We start from the raw sequence: 15,780 nt of genomic DNA on the forward strand, positions 1-15,780 counted from the left end.
GCCAGGTATGTATGATAACCGAGCCTAGCCATGGTCGGGTACGTGAAACACCGAACCTTCGTGGTCGGGCATGCTATGTAAATGTTATGTATATGCTATGGATATGTATATGATATAGATATGAGTATGAATACGAATATGAATAATAATATGTATATGGATACGACTATGGATACGAAATGTAAGTGAGTACGGATATGAGTACGGATACGAATACAGAGGTATGTACACAATTTCGCATTAGAAATGGAAAGTCCCTAGGAAAGGCAAGTAAGTGCTTATGACGATGACACTACTATCTCCCATCTTATGCTATTTCTTATGTTGCTTATTATGCTTCGATATTGATATTGATCATGCTTTACATACTCAGCACATTCTTCGTACTGACGTCCTTTTGTTTGTGGACGCTGCGTCATGCCCGCAGGTGGCCAGGGAGACAGACTTGATTCATAGCTACATTACTCAGGGACTACATAGCGGAGCTCCATTTCTTTCGGAGCTAAAGCTTTTGGTACTTATTCTTTTGTGTATATATATATGGGCATAGCGGGGTCCTGTCCCGCCTATATGATATGACATACTCTCCTTAGAGGCTCGTGGACATGTGTATATGGTTAGGTGTGTTTGGCCTTGTCGGCCTATATTTTGGATATCATTTTGTTAGCCTCGTCGGCTCATGTACATTAATATGGGCATAGTTGCTATTGATGATATAAATGCATTGATTGTTTAATGGGATTAGCATGATTGATGGATAGAATGTATGATTTAATATATGGCTCACCTAGATATAAATGTAAAGGTATGTTAGAGGTGCCCGGGTGGGGCTAGTACCGGGTGCCCGTCACGGCCCTTCGGTTGGGTCGTGATAGTTATGTTCATTTCATTCATGCCTTACATACTCAGTACAATGTTCATACTGACGTCTGTTTTCTTTGGACGCTGTGTTCATGCCCATAGGTAGACAGGAAGGTGATCTAGACTCGTAGGAGCTATTAGCTGACTTGAGAGCACTCCATCGTTCCGGAGGTGCCATTGATTTATTATTTTGTGTATATATATGTTTTGGGCATGACGGGGTCCTGTCTCGTCCATATGTCTAGTACTCTAGTAGAGGCTCGTAGATGCGTATGTGTAGGTAGCATGGTCTCACGATGTCCTTATTGTATATATATTATTTGATAGCCGAAGGGCTTATGTATATAAAGATAATTATGTTCAAAGTGAAAAAAATGGTTTTCCTATGATTTGAGTATAAGATTAATGAATGAACACTTGACGTGTACGATGGGTAATGGTACGAGTGGTGCTCGGTGGTTAGCCCCAGGTACCCGTCATGGCCCCTAGTCGGGTCGTGACAAAAGTGATATTAGAGCAGTTCAGTCCTAGGAAGTGTCTACGAGTCGTGTGTAGTAGAGTCTTGTTTATGGTGTGTTGCGCGCCACACTAATAAACAGGAGGCTACAGGGCATTTAGGAAAAATGATCATTCTTCTTCTTATTAGATCGTGCCATAGAGCCATATTATAAGGTTTTCCCCTCCCTAATTGTGCGTTATAATTTCAGCAAAGCTGATGAAAGAAAAATCTACGGCAGCCCAGAAGGGCAAGATAGTGGTTGAACAAGGGCTTGAATGGGAGCCGTCTATGGATATGGAGGAGAGCGAACCCCAGAATAAGGCCTTATCTCGGTTTTCCCATACTTTACCCACTTTAGAGTATCAAAGGGGAGCCTTAACTTTAGCTCCAGCACCCCCAGTTCCTCCACCAGATGCCTCGGGCCAATAGATTAGACAGGCCATTCTTTTGCTGACTCAATTAGTAGCCGCTCAAGCTCAGCGGCAGGATGTGGGTCACGGTAACAAGGGTATGAGAAAGAGAGTTAATTCTTCAGGGTTTGATCATGAGTTTAAGGGCGCTCCGAGGCAACAATTCTCTAGGCACTCAGTTCATTAAACAAGTAGTGCTCCTCCACAGTTTCCTAGACCCAGGTTTGATAGATCTACTTATTCTAGGCCACCCCAGAGTCTTAGAGTTTCCAGTTCTCGGATTCAGAGTGGTTCTAGTCAGACGAGATCACCGGTACCATGATGTACTCAGTGTTCTAGGTTACATTGGGGACCGTGCTGCTTGGGCTCAGATGTTTGTTATGCCTGTGCTCGGCTAGGCCATTTCAAGCGCGACTGACTATCGCTACGTGGTAAAGATAAGGTTTGGACTATGTGAGTGGTAGCTGGCTCTTCATCATCGGTATGCCCTCTAAGGCAAAGGCCACAGATGTTAGTAGGCGGTGATAGAGACCGAAGAGGAATGTCTAGTCCAAGTGGATCCCAACATCATATCCATGCGTTAGCTGAGCGACAAGATCTTGAGTCTCCCCCCGATATTGTCCCAGGTATATTGCTAGTATCCTCTTATGATATGTGTGCATCGATTTATTCGGATCCTATGCTGTCATGTATCACTCCTGATGTTATTGACTATGTTGAGGTAAAAGTCTGAGCCAATCAAAAAATTTGGGATGTCTGTGCCTGTTAGTGACCCAGTGGTAGATAGAATTATGATTTATGCATAAATAGACCTCCCCAAAGGGAGTTGATTGACAATGTGTAGAAAAATATATTTATATATAATGGGATTCTAGAAAGAGTGTGCAGGTACAACTTATAAGACAAGCTTTATTACTTATATTCTTCTAGGGTAAACAGTTTTGTGCTACTAAGTCACATATTATGTGTGTTTCGATATGTGTCTTATAAAGGGGCGAGATGTGTTTTCTGGGCTATGTGCAGGTCTGGGAGTGTTATGTTTATAAGAGAATCTGTATCGAAATTCTCCCAGGAATCTAAAGGAAATTGTGGGAGCTGTAAACAGAATTGCCGTGAAAAGAAGAGAAGGCCAGCAACAAGTGATTAAGGATGGAGCTAGTGGTTAAAATGCAGGCTAAACATAGCGAGTATGTATTATACTAAAGGAATGATGGATAGGTTAGGATGGAATAAAGAAATATGGGATGGGAGAATGGGGTGCTCGAAATAGAAAGAATTTTTATATACTAAGGAGAATTAAAGGTGTAAGCACTCTAGAAGAAGATGTAAATTAGAAATTTCACTAACTCTCTTCGTTTTGGGGAACATTAAGTTACGAGATAAACTTGACGTGTATGTATAAGCCGATGCATGATACGCCGAATCAGATTATTAAGCTAGGTTTCACCTGAGGATTTTAGGGGAAAAAAAAACAAACTTTCATGTCATTATAAGCTAGCCTTAATGACCTTGGCGATACTTCTAGAAAAGAGATTAGAAGAGATGCGTTCACAAAAGCTCCTTGCCTAGAAATTGGTTGACCTTATGGTCGCGGTTGTGTTCCGTTGTTATAGTCTAAGTTATGCCTCCAGGAATTTGTTTGGACGATTATACGGCAGGGATTGCTATTATAGATATCAGGAAAAGCGAAAATAAGACAAAAGTGATCGGCGAAAAAAAAGGATGACATGTGATGAACGCTCAGTATATGTGATGTACGTGGTAGAGTGTTAGAAGCAAAGAAGGAAGGGTAGGAGCAAGGCAACTGAGAGGGAAGCCCACTAGAACAGTAACTCGATAAACAAAGGGTGGAAGAGAATCAAAACCTGCGGATCTTCTGATACTATGAGGAAATGTTAGTAGGTGTCGTGACGTGATTGGGACTTTTAACCAAGCTGTTAGAGCGACGTGGCTAATTAAATTATGACCCGAAGTACGGAACCAATTATTGAGTAAGATATCTTGTGTTTGAAGAGCGACTTTACACAAAATCATTTTTTGAGAACTGTACAAGGACCATGTATTACCCTATCATTAATATGTTGAGGTAGTAGAGGACAGAACTGCTATGGCAGTGTGAATTGATCAGAGAAGAATATGGAAGGAGTTACGTTGGATCTTAAGTTACAGCTTTATCAAAAAGGAAGTCAACGATACTCAATGTTTAGAACTATTGCCCTACGAATGAAATCATTTGAGAAAAGGATGAGAATTAAGACAAAGGAAGAAATAAAGTTTGAGTGTGAATGATCAATGAACTGACTTTATATGTATGTCAAGACAGCAACAAATGGAGTCGCATCCCTGGTAAGTTACGCGGTAGAGGTCCCAGGGAGTGAATATTAAGGAAAAGTGAGCCAAGAGAGGGCGAGGTCGTGGATGATACAGTATAGGGAGTATAGAGTGGGGATGAGCTACATTGATGAAATGATTAATACACAAGATGATCTAGGGGTCTTAAATAAAATATGGAAAGGACCATAGGGCTAGAGACAATTCCCCTACGGTTTGATAGTTGTGGCAACAAAATGGTAACCAAAAGAGACCATTAAAGGAGCAGTCTTCGTCTTTCCTAGGCAATGTGACAGTAAGGTAGATTGCGAGGTAGAGTTAACGGATGAGCATATGATGGAAGAGCAATATTAATTCCAAGAAGATACATCACATGAGTATTGCGGTTTCAGATCAAGCGTAAGGTAGACGAGGATAAAGTGGTATTTCCATATAATACGGGCTCATACGAATGATTTTATAGTGAGGAGATACAGGCGATGAGAGTAGGATTTAGACTAAAGGGGGGAAGTGAATGATGGACTGAGACAGAAAGTCAAGTGAAATAGCCACCGCAAGCAAGTTACATGGATGCGAAGTTCCAATGTCGCGTAAAACTTTAGGAAGCATTGTATGGTGAAAGCCTTGAAGGCAGTGTGCTTGACTCAGAATTTAGTAATGTCTTCGCCAACATAAAGATGCGGGACTAACAACAGGAGAGGATTGAAATGGAAATGAACTAATTGGAAGTATGTGAATACCTGACAGTACCAACCTATAACGAAAAAGGAACAACTATGTATGATCGTGTAGAAGAGGGAATGTATGGGTGATACGAGAATCTCAAGCTTAAAGTACTCCAACACAAAGAAATTAAGTCTGCATAGCGAAGTAAATATAATAAGATGGATTTAGGTGAGAAACTGGAAGTGAGCAGTGTGGATAAAGAAGAAATAAGGAGTAAACCTGTGTAAGACAATTTCATGGTACTAGCCAAGAATGAGGATGAATATAGAGCTGAAATAGGCATAGTAATTGTAAAGAATCATATAAACTCTCTATAGGAAAAATTTGTCGAAGTGCTTGGTTCTCTACCAGTGTCTGGAGATCGATACATTTCAAGAGGTTTGGGAAAGATGGGCCATTCCAGTAACTTCCATCTTGGAATAAATGATCGGATAGAGCTCGTTTTCTAACCTCCCAGGATATGTTAAGGACAGATACGTTAAGCCTTTAAGAAAGATGAAAATACCTGTAAGATGGCTTAGAATTGGTATGCATCGGTGGTTATAGATTACAAGAATGTGAGGGTATTAAATCATTGGAGTATGAAAATTTCATTTCGAAAAGATTTGGAAAAGAACTGATGCAAGCTTAATGAAGATATTAGGAAAACAACACCGAAGTAGAAGGGAGGCATTTGGGAAATAAAAGAGGGTACGAAGTCCAAGCATACCCATCTATCTTCACTCCTAAAAGAGGTTCAAGATGAAACGCTGTTGCCCCCAGGTATGCAATGAAATACTTTAATTCTAATGTTTTTGGGTCATGTGTGGCCAACTTTTATTGGTATTGTGTTGTGGCCCTATGAGGCAATGTTATTGTGGGCTGTTGTGACAGGATTGTAGTGCCATATTACAGGGAAAACTCTGGCGAAATTTTCATAGAATTCTCGAGTGCTTAACATTCGAGGATGAATGTTCCAAAAGGGGGGAAGAATGTTACACCCCGGAAAATTCCCTGTTGATGCACAATGAATAGACTAACGAAAGGCACGAAGTATACGGTATCGCAATAAGTGAGAAATGACATTTGATGACCCTAATTGAGATTTGCAAAGACATTCGGAATAAGAGGAGAAAGTTTTCCAAGAGAGGGCAAGGCATACGATGTGTATCGGAAAGGATTTACGAGTAATAGTTAATGATGACTTAATGGTGTCTTGGAGAAGAGTTATAACGTCCCTTAGATTGTTAATGAAGTGTTCAACAAGTGCGAAGAAGGTTCCATAAGGATTTGAGATCAAACGAAGTGACGAGAACAAAATCGGAGAGAGATAGATTATACGACCAATTATATGGTCCATATAATATTATACGGTTCGTATAATGGTCCGCAGAATCGTCACAGTGAAGGTCCCTCACTGATGGGATTATACGGTCACTTATACGGATCTTATAGAATTATACGGACCATATAATGTGTCGTATAATGGTTACAGAAATGAGATGTTTTTGGAGTGATTTCACGGTCACTTATACGGATCGTATAAGTTTATACGAACCGTATAAGTGTCCGTATAATTTCCCGACGAGTCAGATTTTCCAAATATAAATATAAGACCCCATGTTATTATTTTCATTTCCCTCACTTCTCCACTTCTCTCTAACCCTCTAGAATATTCCACACACTTCTTTTACAAGAATCTAAGACTAAACAAGAATCAACTTCATCAAACCAAGGAAATCAAGTGTAAGGAAGCTATTGAGGGTTGCTTGAAGTCAAGAAATCTCTTGGATTGAAGCTAGGGTTTTTCTTCAAGTGGAGTATTGCTATCCAAAAATCATTCCTACGCTATCAAAAGTAAGTTTTATGATCAATTCATGGTATTTAGAGTATTGAGGGGTTGAAAGACTTGGATTATAGAAGGAAATAGAAAATGGGTTACAAATATGAGAATAGTGACATTTTTGTGTAGTAGCTTAAGATGAATCATGATTCTCTGTATGTTACGAGTATATTTATGTTATAAATGATAGTAAGAACATAGGAGAAACATTATATGGGGATGAAGGTAATGTTGTATTATGACCATGGTTGTGGATGCCCTTGAAATGGAAGTAGGAGACTTGAATAATGTATGGTTGATGAAGATTATTGAGTATGATATTATGGATATTGTTATTGATGTTTGGGAGTTGATATGTAATATGAGAAAAGTTGTATAAACAAAGGAAATGCTGCCCAATTTTCTCTAGCATTAGTAAGCACGTTCATATAATCGAGTAGCTAATGTTGATGCGAATTCCCTTGAAGGTAGAGACGTGAGCGTTGAAGGAGAACGATCAAGCGATAGAGTAGCTAAGAAAAAAGGTTTGTAAGGCTAATCCTTTCCTTCGAAGGCATGATTCCTATGGCATGAATCTTCCTAATTTTCCATAATCTTCCTGAATAACGAAAATTATGAGTCCATGCCTATAAAGAGCTACTTACGCACATGATAAAGAAAAGAGATACGTTACGAGCATGACAATACTGATGATGAATCTAAGTCTAGAAGTCCTAAAGCTCATGATATGACATTCCTACGAAGCTAATGATCCCAAGTATAGTTCCATTGATGCTTTTCCTTGTGTGCACTCACCTTAAAATTCTAGTCCCTCCAAGGTGAGACATGACGATTATGATCACTCCATAACGTGGTCGGGGGTTCACGACCTCATGTCACCCCGACATAGCCATGGTTACCTTCAAGTTTTAATGTATGTCTTAATGATAGATGTATAATTATGCTAAGCTAGGATAAGGTTACGATAAGCTCATGCTAAGGTCATGATATGCCTATGAGATGTATAAAAATGATAAGTCTATGGTGTGCACACGATGATACAATTCCACCGTGCCTAAATGGAAGGACATGTCACCGCGAAAGCGGGCTGCTTGTGATTCCACCTTGCCTAAATGGCCGGACATGTCACCTCGAAGGCGGGCTGCTTGTGATTCCATCGGGCCCAAATGACCGGACATGTCACCGCTAAGGCGGGCTGCTTATGATTCCACCGCGCCTAGAAGCCCGGACACGATCACCACTAGTGGGCGGCATATGATGGTTACCCGGACGAGGGTTAACAATGATGATATATATGATACGATGATGTATGCACCATGATGATACATTGTATTATGATTATATACGATATATGTATGAAATGCATCCACTCTTAAAGGTTAAGCAGGTTACATCTTCACTTTATGTCTTATGGTTTCTCTGTTATGTTCATTTCATTCATGCCTTACATACTCAGTACAATGTTCGTACTGACGTCCATTTTCTTTGGACGCTGTGTTCATGCCCACAGGTAGACAGGGAGGTGATCTAGACTCGTAGGAGCTATTAGCTGACTTGAGAGCACTTCATCGTTCCGGAGGTGCCATTGATTTATTCTTTTGTGTATATATATGTTTTGGGCATGACGGGGTCCTATCCCGTCCACATGTCTAGTACTCTAGTAGAGGCTCGTAGATACGTATGTGTGGGTAGCATGGTCTCACGATGTCCTTATTGTATGTATATTATTTTGATAGCCAAAGGGCTTATGTATATAAAGGTAATTATTTTCAAAGTGAAAAAAATGGTTTTCCTATGATTTGAGTATAAGATTAATGAATGAACGCTTGACGTGTACGATGGGTAATGGTACGAGCGGTGCTTGCTGGTTAGCCCCGGGTACCCATCATGGCCCCTAGTCGGGTCGTGACACTTCACCCAAGTGATTTAACAACCAAATACTCTTAATAACATGAAATGGATGTAAAACTCACCTTTGATCATGTGAGGATGAACTTTGGATGAATATACTTTACTGGAGAGAAACCCCAACTTCAATACCAAAGGAAATCTTGACTTCTACAAACCCTAGTGAGCCTCCCTTCACTTGATTCTCTTGATTCTTGGTAATTAATCCTTGATTTGTCTTGGATTTGTGTGGATATGTTGTGAGGAACTTTCTAGAGCTTTCAAGAGTTGTGGAGAATGTGGAAAATGAATTAAATGAGCATGGGTCATATATATATATAAAAAGAGAAAAATCTAGAAAAAGTGACCCGACTTGGTTATACGGACACTTATACGGTCCGTATAACTTTATACGGTCCGTATAACTTTATACGGTCCGTATAACTTTATACGGTCCGTATAAGTACGGTCCGTATAAGTGACCGTATAATCCCATCAGGGATTGGCCTTCTCTGGAAAGGTTATACGGACCCTTATACGGACTGTATAAAGTTATACAGACTGTATAAGTGGTCGCATAACTCATATTTTTTGAAATTTCTCTCGTTGATTCGTTTGACTTCCAATCATTGTAGAACCTTTTTAGCACTTGTATAACACTTCATTAACTATTTAAGGATCCCTATAGCTTCTCCTCAAGGCATTACTAAATCAACATTAGCTCGGTTATTGTGAAAGCCTTCTCAAACATAACTTATACTTCACTTCCTCCAACGAACTTAATTTCTCCGGTTCGTAATACTTCAAGACCTCATAATGTATACTTTAAAGCTACTAAATACCCTCTTTAAGGTCAAAAGGACTTGATGTTCACCTTGAAATTGCGTTAGTCTATTCACAGCACAACGACCCAAAATTCCAAGGTGTAACACTCTCCCCCCTTAGGAATATTCGTCCTCAAATGTTAGGTTCTCGGGGATTCTACAAAAATGTCACGACCCAACCTAGGACCATGACAAGTGACTGAGCTTACCTTGCCCGATGGCTCAATGTATACTACTTATACTCAAATATGGCGTTCAATAGATTTTTTTTTTTTTTTGTAACTATGCCTGAAAATTTTAAATCCAAATGCTAAAGTCAATACGTAACTCAAAACATCTCAAAGCGTGTTACATATATACACACACACACACATATATACATATATATATGACATAAGACAAAGCTAGCTGAACTGGCTACCACCACTTTTGTACAATAACGTAGTGACCAACAAAACCAAACCGTACCCATAACACCCACGCTGTTCGCAGACTTCTAAAGAGTACGACCTGCAAGATATGTACACAAAATTATACCAAAACAGGAATAGCCTCCGAAGCAAGTGGAGCTGTCTGACTCCTAACGCTGACTCCCCCTACGTAGCTGGATCGCCGGATCGCGCCCCTGAACTTGCGGGCATGAAACGCATCCCCCGAAGAAAGGGGGTCAGTACGGAATATGTACTGAATATGTAAGCGAGAATAAATGGTAAGCATCGCATACTGTAGGAGGGAAAAGGTCATAAGCAAACCTAATACCTGCAGCCTTCGCTAGAAGAAACATAAATGTGTACACAAGGTCTCACAACAGTCTTTAAGTAAATAATGCAATCCAACCAACCTTCCAAAATAATGCACACTAACACACTTTCTTGAAATAAATAATACAACACAACACACGTGCCGCTTCCGGCACAATATCAATAGTAGCCCCTTCGGGCAGCCGCTTCCGGCGTAGTAGCATAACAATCCCTTCGGACGGCCGCTTCCGGCATGATAATGATCATGGCCCCTTCGGGCATGCCTCTTCTGGCATAGTTATAATCATGGCCCCTTCGGGCATGCCGCTTCCGGCATAGTGATAATCATGGCCCCTTCGGGCATGCCGCTTCCGGCATAATAATGATAATGTAAACATAAGTAGTAAATGAAATGAGATAGTAAAACCTCGCACTCCTTTCGGAGTGGTATTTAAAAGTCTAAATATTAAGATCTCACACCCCCGTCGGAGTGGTTTTGAAAATCAATTTTTATATTTCTTTATACAAAACTAGTTCTGTTAAAATCATTAGTGAACCACAACCGCGTTTCAGAAGCCATTTATAGAAAACCAAAGCTACAATTATATTAGAAATGTTATTACACTACAAAATATATTATAGAACATAATGAGGTAGTCACACAACTGTCCTTTGGTAGTCGGGACAACAGCCAAGAAAGTTTCCTTTAACTATCGTACAAAATAAGTCAAATGGAGCAATACAAAAGGTCTCGAGCATTGTGGGCCCACCTCGGGTCAAGTCAAGGTAGCGTACATGTCTTACAGACATTTGACTTTGTGGGGTCATCCGTGGAAGTTGCAAAGCGATTTTCTCACATTTGTGCAATTTATGGATGTTTGAAAAGTTTTCCCAACAAAGTGTAAGGATTATCATTCAATTGTACTGAATGAATAGTACCAAAATTCAGACTCGCATTTCTATGAGCAGAATAACCTACGAGGCTCAAATCCGAACCTAGTACACCTAGGACATGCCAAAGAAAGGAAAGGGACAGCTTTACATACCTTATTTGCGCTTTACGTTCGTCCAAACTCAAGTCCCGTTTCCACCAGAATCTACAAATGGTCATGTTTACCAATTGTGAGTTATAGCTTCTAAGAGTTCAACTTGAATTCATGTTTATCTACCGAAATTTCGGCAGCATTTCCCCTATACATATAGCATCCCCAAGAATTTACTCGGCCATAATATCAACAATCAACACCCACAACAATACCAACAACCACAACAACCACAATAAAACACCTTCAACATAATTATTCCTCTTTTCTACATGATGCAACACTTCCAATCCAACTTCACACTATCAAACTAATATCAAAATTTTCCATATTCATTAACTAACTTAAGATTATTCAAGAATTCAAACCATCCCGCCAATTCCATATTCCATCCGAAACTACTACAAATGCAACGAAACAACAAAATCGCATTGTTCTCTTCCAAGTTCATTAACGACAACCATATTCCACATTTTTGAATTCTACTTCCATAGTTACGTAAAAACTATATTCAAACATATAATTTCTCATAACAACATACAACCAATTTTTAATGCCGACTCGGTTCACTAAACCCTTATTTACATCATAAACATCACAACAACACAACTAACAAATTAAATGGAATTTAATTCACCTTCCCTTCTCTACACTATACCACACGGCCACACACACACTTGCACACCTACACGGCCATGCACACACACATCACAATTCCAAAATTCTCATCTAATTCCAATCATTACAACATATACACCTTTTCTATAACATAAAAGAATAGAATTCTTACCTTTTTCTTCAAACTTCAACTTGCCGCAAACGTTGTTTTCTCGCTTAACTAATTGTACCACGTTGAAGAGGATTTTGAGCTTCGTAGGAATACAAGAAAATTTTAATTTTTTTGGATCAAAGTTGAAAGGCTTGGAATTTTTTTTTTCTTTTTCTCCTTGTGGCCGAAATGCTTTCTTTTCTTTGCTCTTGCTTTTGTTTTCTTGAAGCTTCTAGTGAATGTGAGGAATGCCCCTTTATTTATTTGATGGCCTTGAATTTAATTAATATATGGGCTTGGGCCATTATTTCCTATGCCATGGCCGGCCACACCACTTGAATTGGGCCTCTATTATTCTTTTTTTTTTTTAGCCCAAACTAGTGAGGGATCACACTCGGTAATTCACGAAGCTAATTTCCAAAATAAAAATTTTACCCTTGGTCTCCCTCCATACTACCGCATCAACATTTGTCCATGAACAACTTACATATATATTAAATGAGAATCAAAATACGGCCTTAGTTCTTATAAATCGCAATTATGTTGAATTTCCCGAATACGCAAAATACGGGATATAACAACTTCGCCAAAGTTTCCCCTGTAATATGGCACTACCATCCTATTACAACAACCCACAATAACATCGCCTCACAAGGCTACAACCACAACAACAAGAAAAAATGGCCACACACGACCAAAAACATTAGAAGAAAGTATTACGTACCTGAGGACAATGGCGTCTCGTCTTGAACCTCTTCTGGGGATGGAAACAACTGAGGATACCTATGTTACGCCCTATTTTGAACAGGTCCAAGATAGTTTGCAACTTCCCGGTTCTTCTAACTGTTTAAAAAGAGTTAGAGTCGCCACTTTATTTTTAAGGAAAAATAGGAAGCCTATATGTATTTGTGTGTCTACTCCATTTTTAGTCCACGAAACCTATAAGATTCTAGATAAGGGTTTTATTTACCCCGAGGCGAGGTATTAAGCATCCCTCAGAGCCTGCCCGAAGACAGTCCTTAGACTTAGTTTAACTGAACACTAGAGGGGGATTATCTATCTGTTTATCATTATTATTACCTGTTTTCAAAATGTTATGACTTCATGAAAAGCTACACTAGGTGATAATATACTAAGTATATACATTGTATAAAAATGTATTTATATCAAGTATTCATAAAGAATGTATGGTAAAAAAAAGAATATATAAAAGAGTATAAAGAGAATGTACCTCGTAAGTATAAAAGAGTATCTGTTAGTACAAAGAGTGTATATATATGTTAGTGTAAAGAATGTATAACTATATAAAGAATATATAAAAAAAAATGTAAGACTATGTAAAATAAATATATCAAGGATATAAAGAATGTGCGTCTATGTACTGTGCGTCTATGTATATTAAAAGAATGTATGTATATTAAAAAAATAAAGAACATATTTCAAGTGTAAAAGAGTGTATGTCAAACCAAAAATGTATAAAGAATTGTATAACTAGGTATATTAGTGCATAAAGAATGTAAAAATAATTTACGAATATTCATTGGTGTAAAGATTTTATATAACGAAATTATTCAGAAAAGTGAAGTTTATTTGACTTGTTTCTACCGTTTAGTTAAAAAGAGTGTTTGTTTAATGAATAACTTATCAAAAGAATAAGGAACAAAATAATTTTAATAAGTATTGGTAAAAAATAAGTATAAGGGATTGTGGATAAAAAATGAGTGAAAATGTGTAATGCCTCTAAAGAATAAAAGATTTGTGAATAGAAGACTTAATATTTGCCTAGCGTCAAAATGTGAATTTAACTTAATTAAAATATGTATTAGTATACACGAAACAATATAAAATGTAAGTTGTATTAAGAGTGTATAAATAATATAAAATAAAGGATGGACTAGTATTTTTTGCCTAAACGTCAAAAGTGTGAATTTATTTAACAAAATATTTATACCAAGTCAATTTAATCTAGTTATGAAAGTATTGACGGCCTAAGTCTTGCCTAAAGCGAATGACAATTTTAATTTTAACAAACAAGGCGAAAAGTAAATAAATATATCAACCTGTCATTCCAAAAATAAAGTTTCCACTATACTATGAGTTTATGTTTTGTACAGTTATAAAAAAAATGCGGAAAGTAAATACAAATAGTGATTCGATGAAGTCTTTGGGTTCCTTCCGAGTGTCATCTTCGGAATGTATTTCGGGGTACCTGTATAAACACTTACTAAAAGTGTTAGTAAGAGAATAAATAACTATCGAATGAATTAAAAAAATAATGAATAAACTTAAAATAAAAAACCCGTCTTTTGTACATGGGAGGCCTTGGAAATCGACGGAAATTTCTTCATCGGCCATTTGGGTTTAGTATTCGCTCAAATGAATTTAAATAAATTTGACAAAAAATGTAATAGTACAGTTGGCCGTCGGAAGTATTTTCCGGGAACAGAACCAACAATGATATTTCTAAAAATAATGTAAAATGTGTCAAATCAGTCCAAATAATTAGCAACAATGCGACAGTAGTAAAACCATTGGAAAAATATCCGAGGTTGTCTGGGAAGTGACACAAAATAGTCAATGGCGAATAAAATCAATCCCTTGTGGAGCAACCATCAATCAAACAGAACAACAATAACCTAACATTAACACCAATAGGCAGTAACGGAAATGATAGCAAACCAAATCAGCAATGGTAATGCTTGGAGGAAAAATAATCACGAACAAAATTTGAGGATCGTCGGAGAAATTGGAGTTACACCGGAGCTTTATTCTGTCCGGCCAGATCTGAACATTCACAACCTAAAATAAAGCAAAAATAAAACGTGAAAAGGAGAGAAAGGGGAAGGGGAGCAGCGATTGGTTCGTGATGGTGGTGCCGATGGTGTTTGACTGAGATGGACCAGCTCGTCGGCGTTCACCGGAGCTCCGAGCTCCGGTGTGGAGGGGCTGGCAGCGGCTGAGGGAGGAGAACGAAAGGGGGAGATGAAGCGGGGGTGACTGGTGGTGCGTGGGATGTACAGTGGTACTAGGTTGGTGAGGATGGAGGAAAGGGCTGGTTTTGTGGTGGTGGGCAGCGGTGGTGTGGTGGTTTGCGGTGGCGTGGGTGAGAGAGAGAGGGAGACGAAATGGTGGGGCAATGGTGGTTGATGGAGGTGTTGTCGTGGTGGTGTGGTTGGGAGACAAAGAAGGAGGTGTGGGGGTGGTTTGGTGCATCGCCGGAGCTCCGAGCTCCGGCGTGGTAGCGGCGGCGGCGGCGGTTTTTTGTGTAGAGGGAGAAGGGAAGAGAAATAATGTTTAGAGAGAGGAAAGAAAAAAATTCTGAAAATTGTGTGTTGTGTGTGTTGTGCAAATGAATACAAAAGATGAAAAATAAAATTAAACCCCTCCCTTTTCTTATAATATCAATGAACACCCTCTTTTGTCCAAAAAATAAAAGAATGCACCCCCTTTTCCCCTTTACCTCTTTTTAACTATTGTTTAAAAATGTATTAACCAATGGATCAAGAACCCAACCCATCACCTCAAATGTCAACTTTTAAAAAGGTTACGCGACCTTGACTTGATCGAATTTTTGTTCTGCGTTTAAAAATTAATTGCTCCGGTTTTCTCTGCACTAATGTACTGTACTAAAATATAGTTAATTAATACATGTGTAAGTATAAAATGTAATTATTAATGTATAAGATATGAAAATGTATTGCTATAAAATTAAGAAACAATTATTAATTGCACAAAAATATTAGTATTACGCTGTATATGTGCAAAATAATGATTCTTGGAAAATGATAGTAAATTGATAAAATTCCTAAAATAAGGATAATCATCAATAAATTATCGAAAAATGTAAAAATGTGTAAAAAATGTATTG

This window comes from Lycium barbarum, chromosome 8, assembly GCF_019175385.1.
Source record: "Lycium barbarum isolate Lr01 chromosome 8, ASM1917538v2, whole genome shotgun sequence".
Classification (NCBI taxonomy): Eukaryota; Viridiplantae; Streptophyta; class Magnoliopsida; order Solanales; family Solanaceae; genus Lycium; species Lycium barbarum.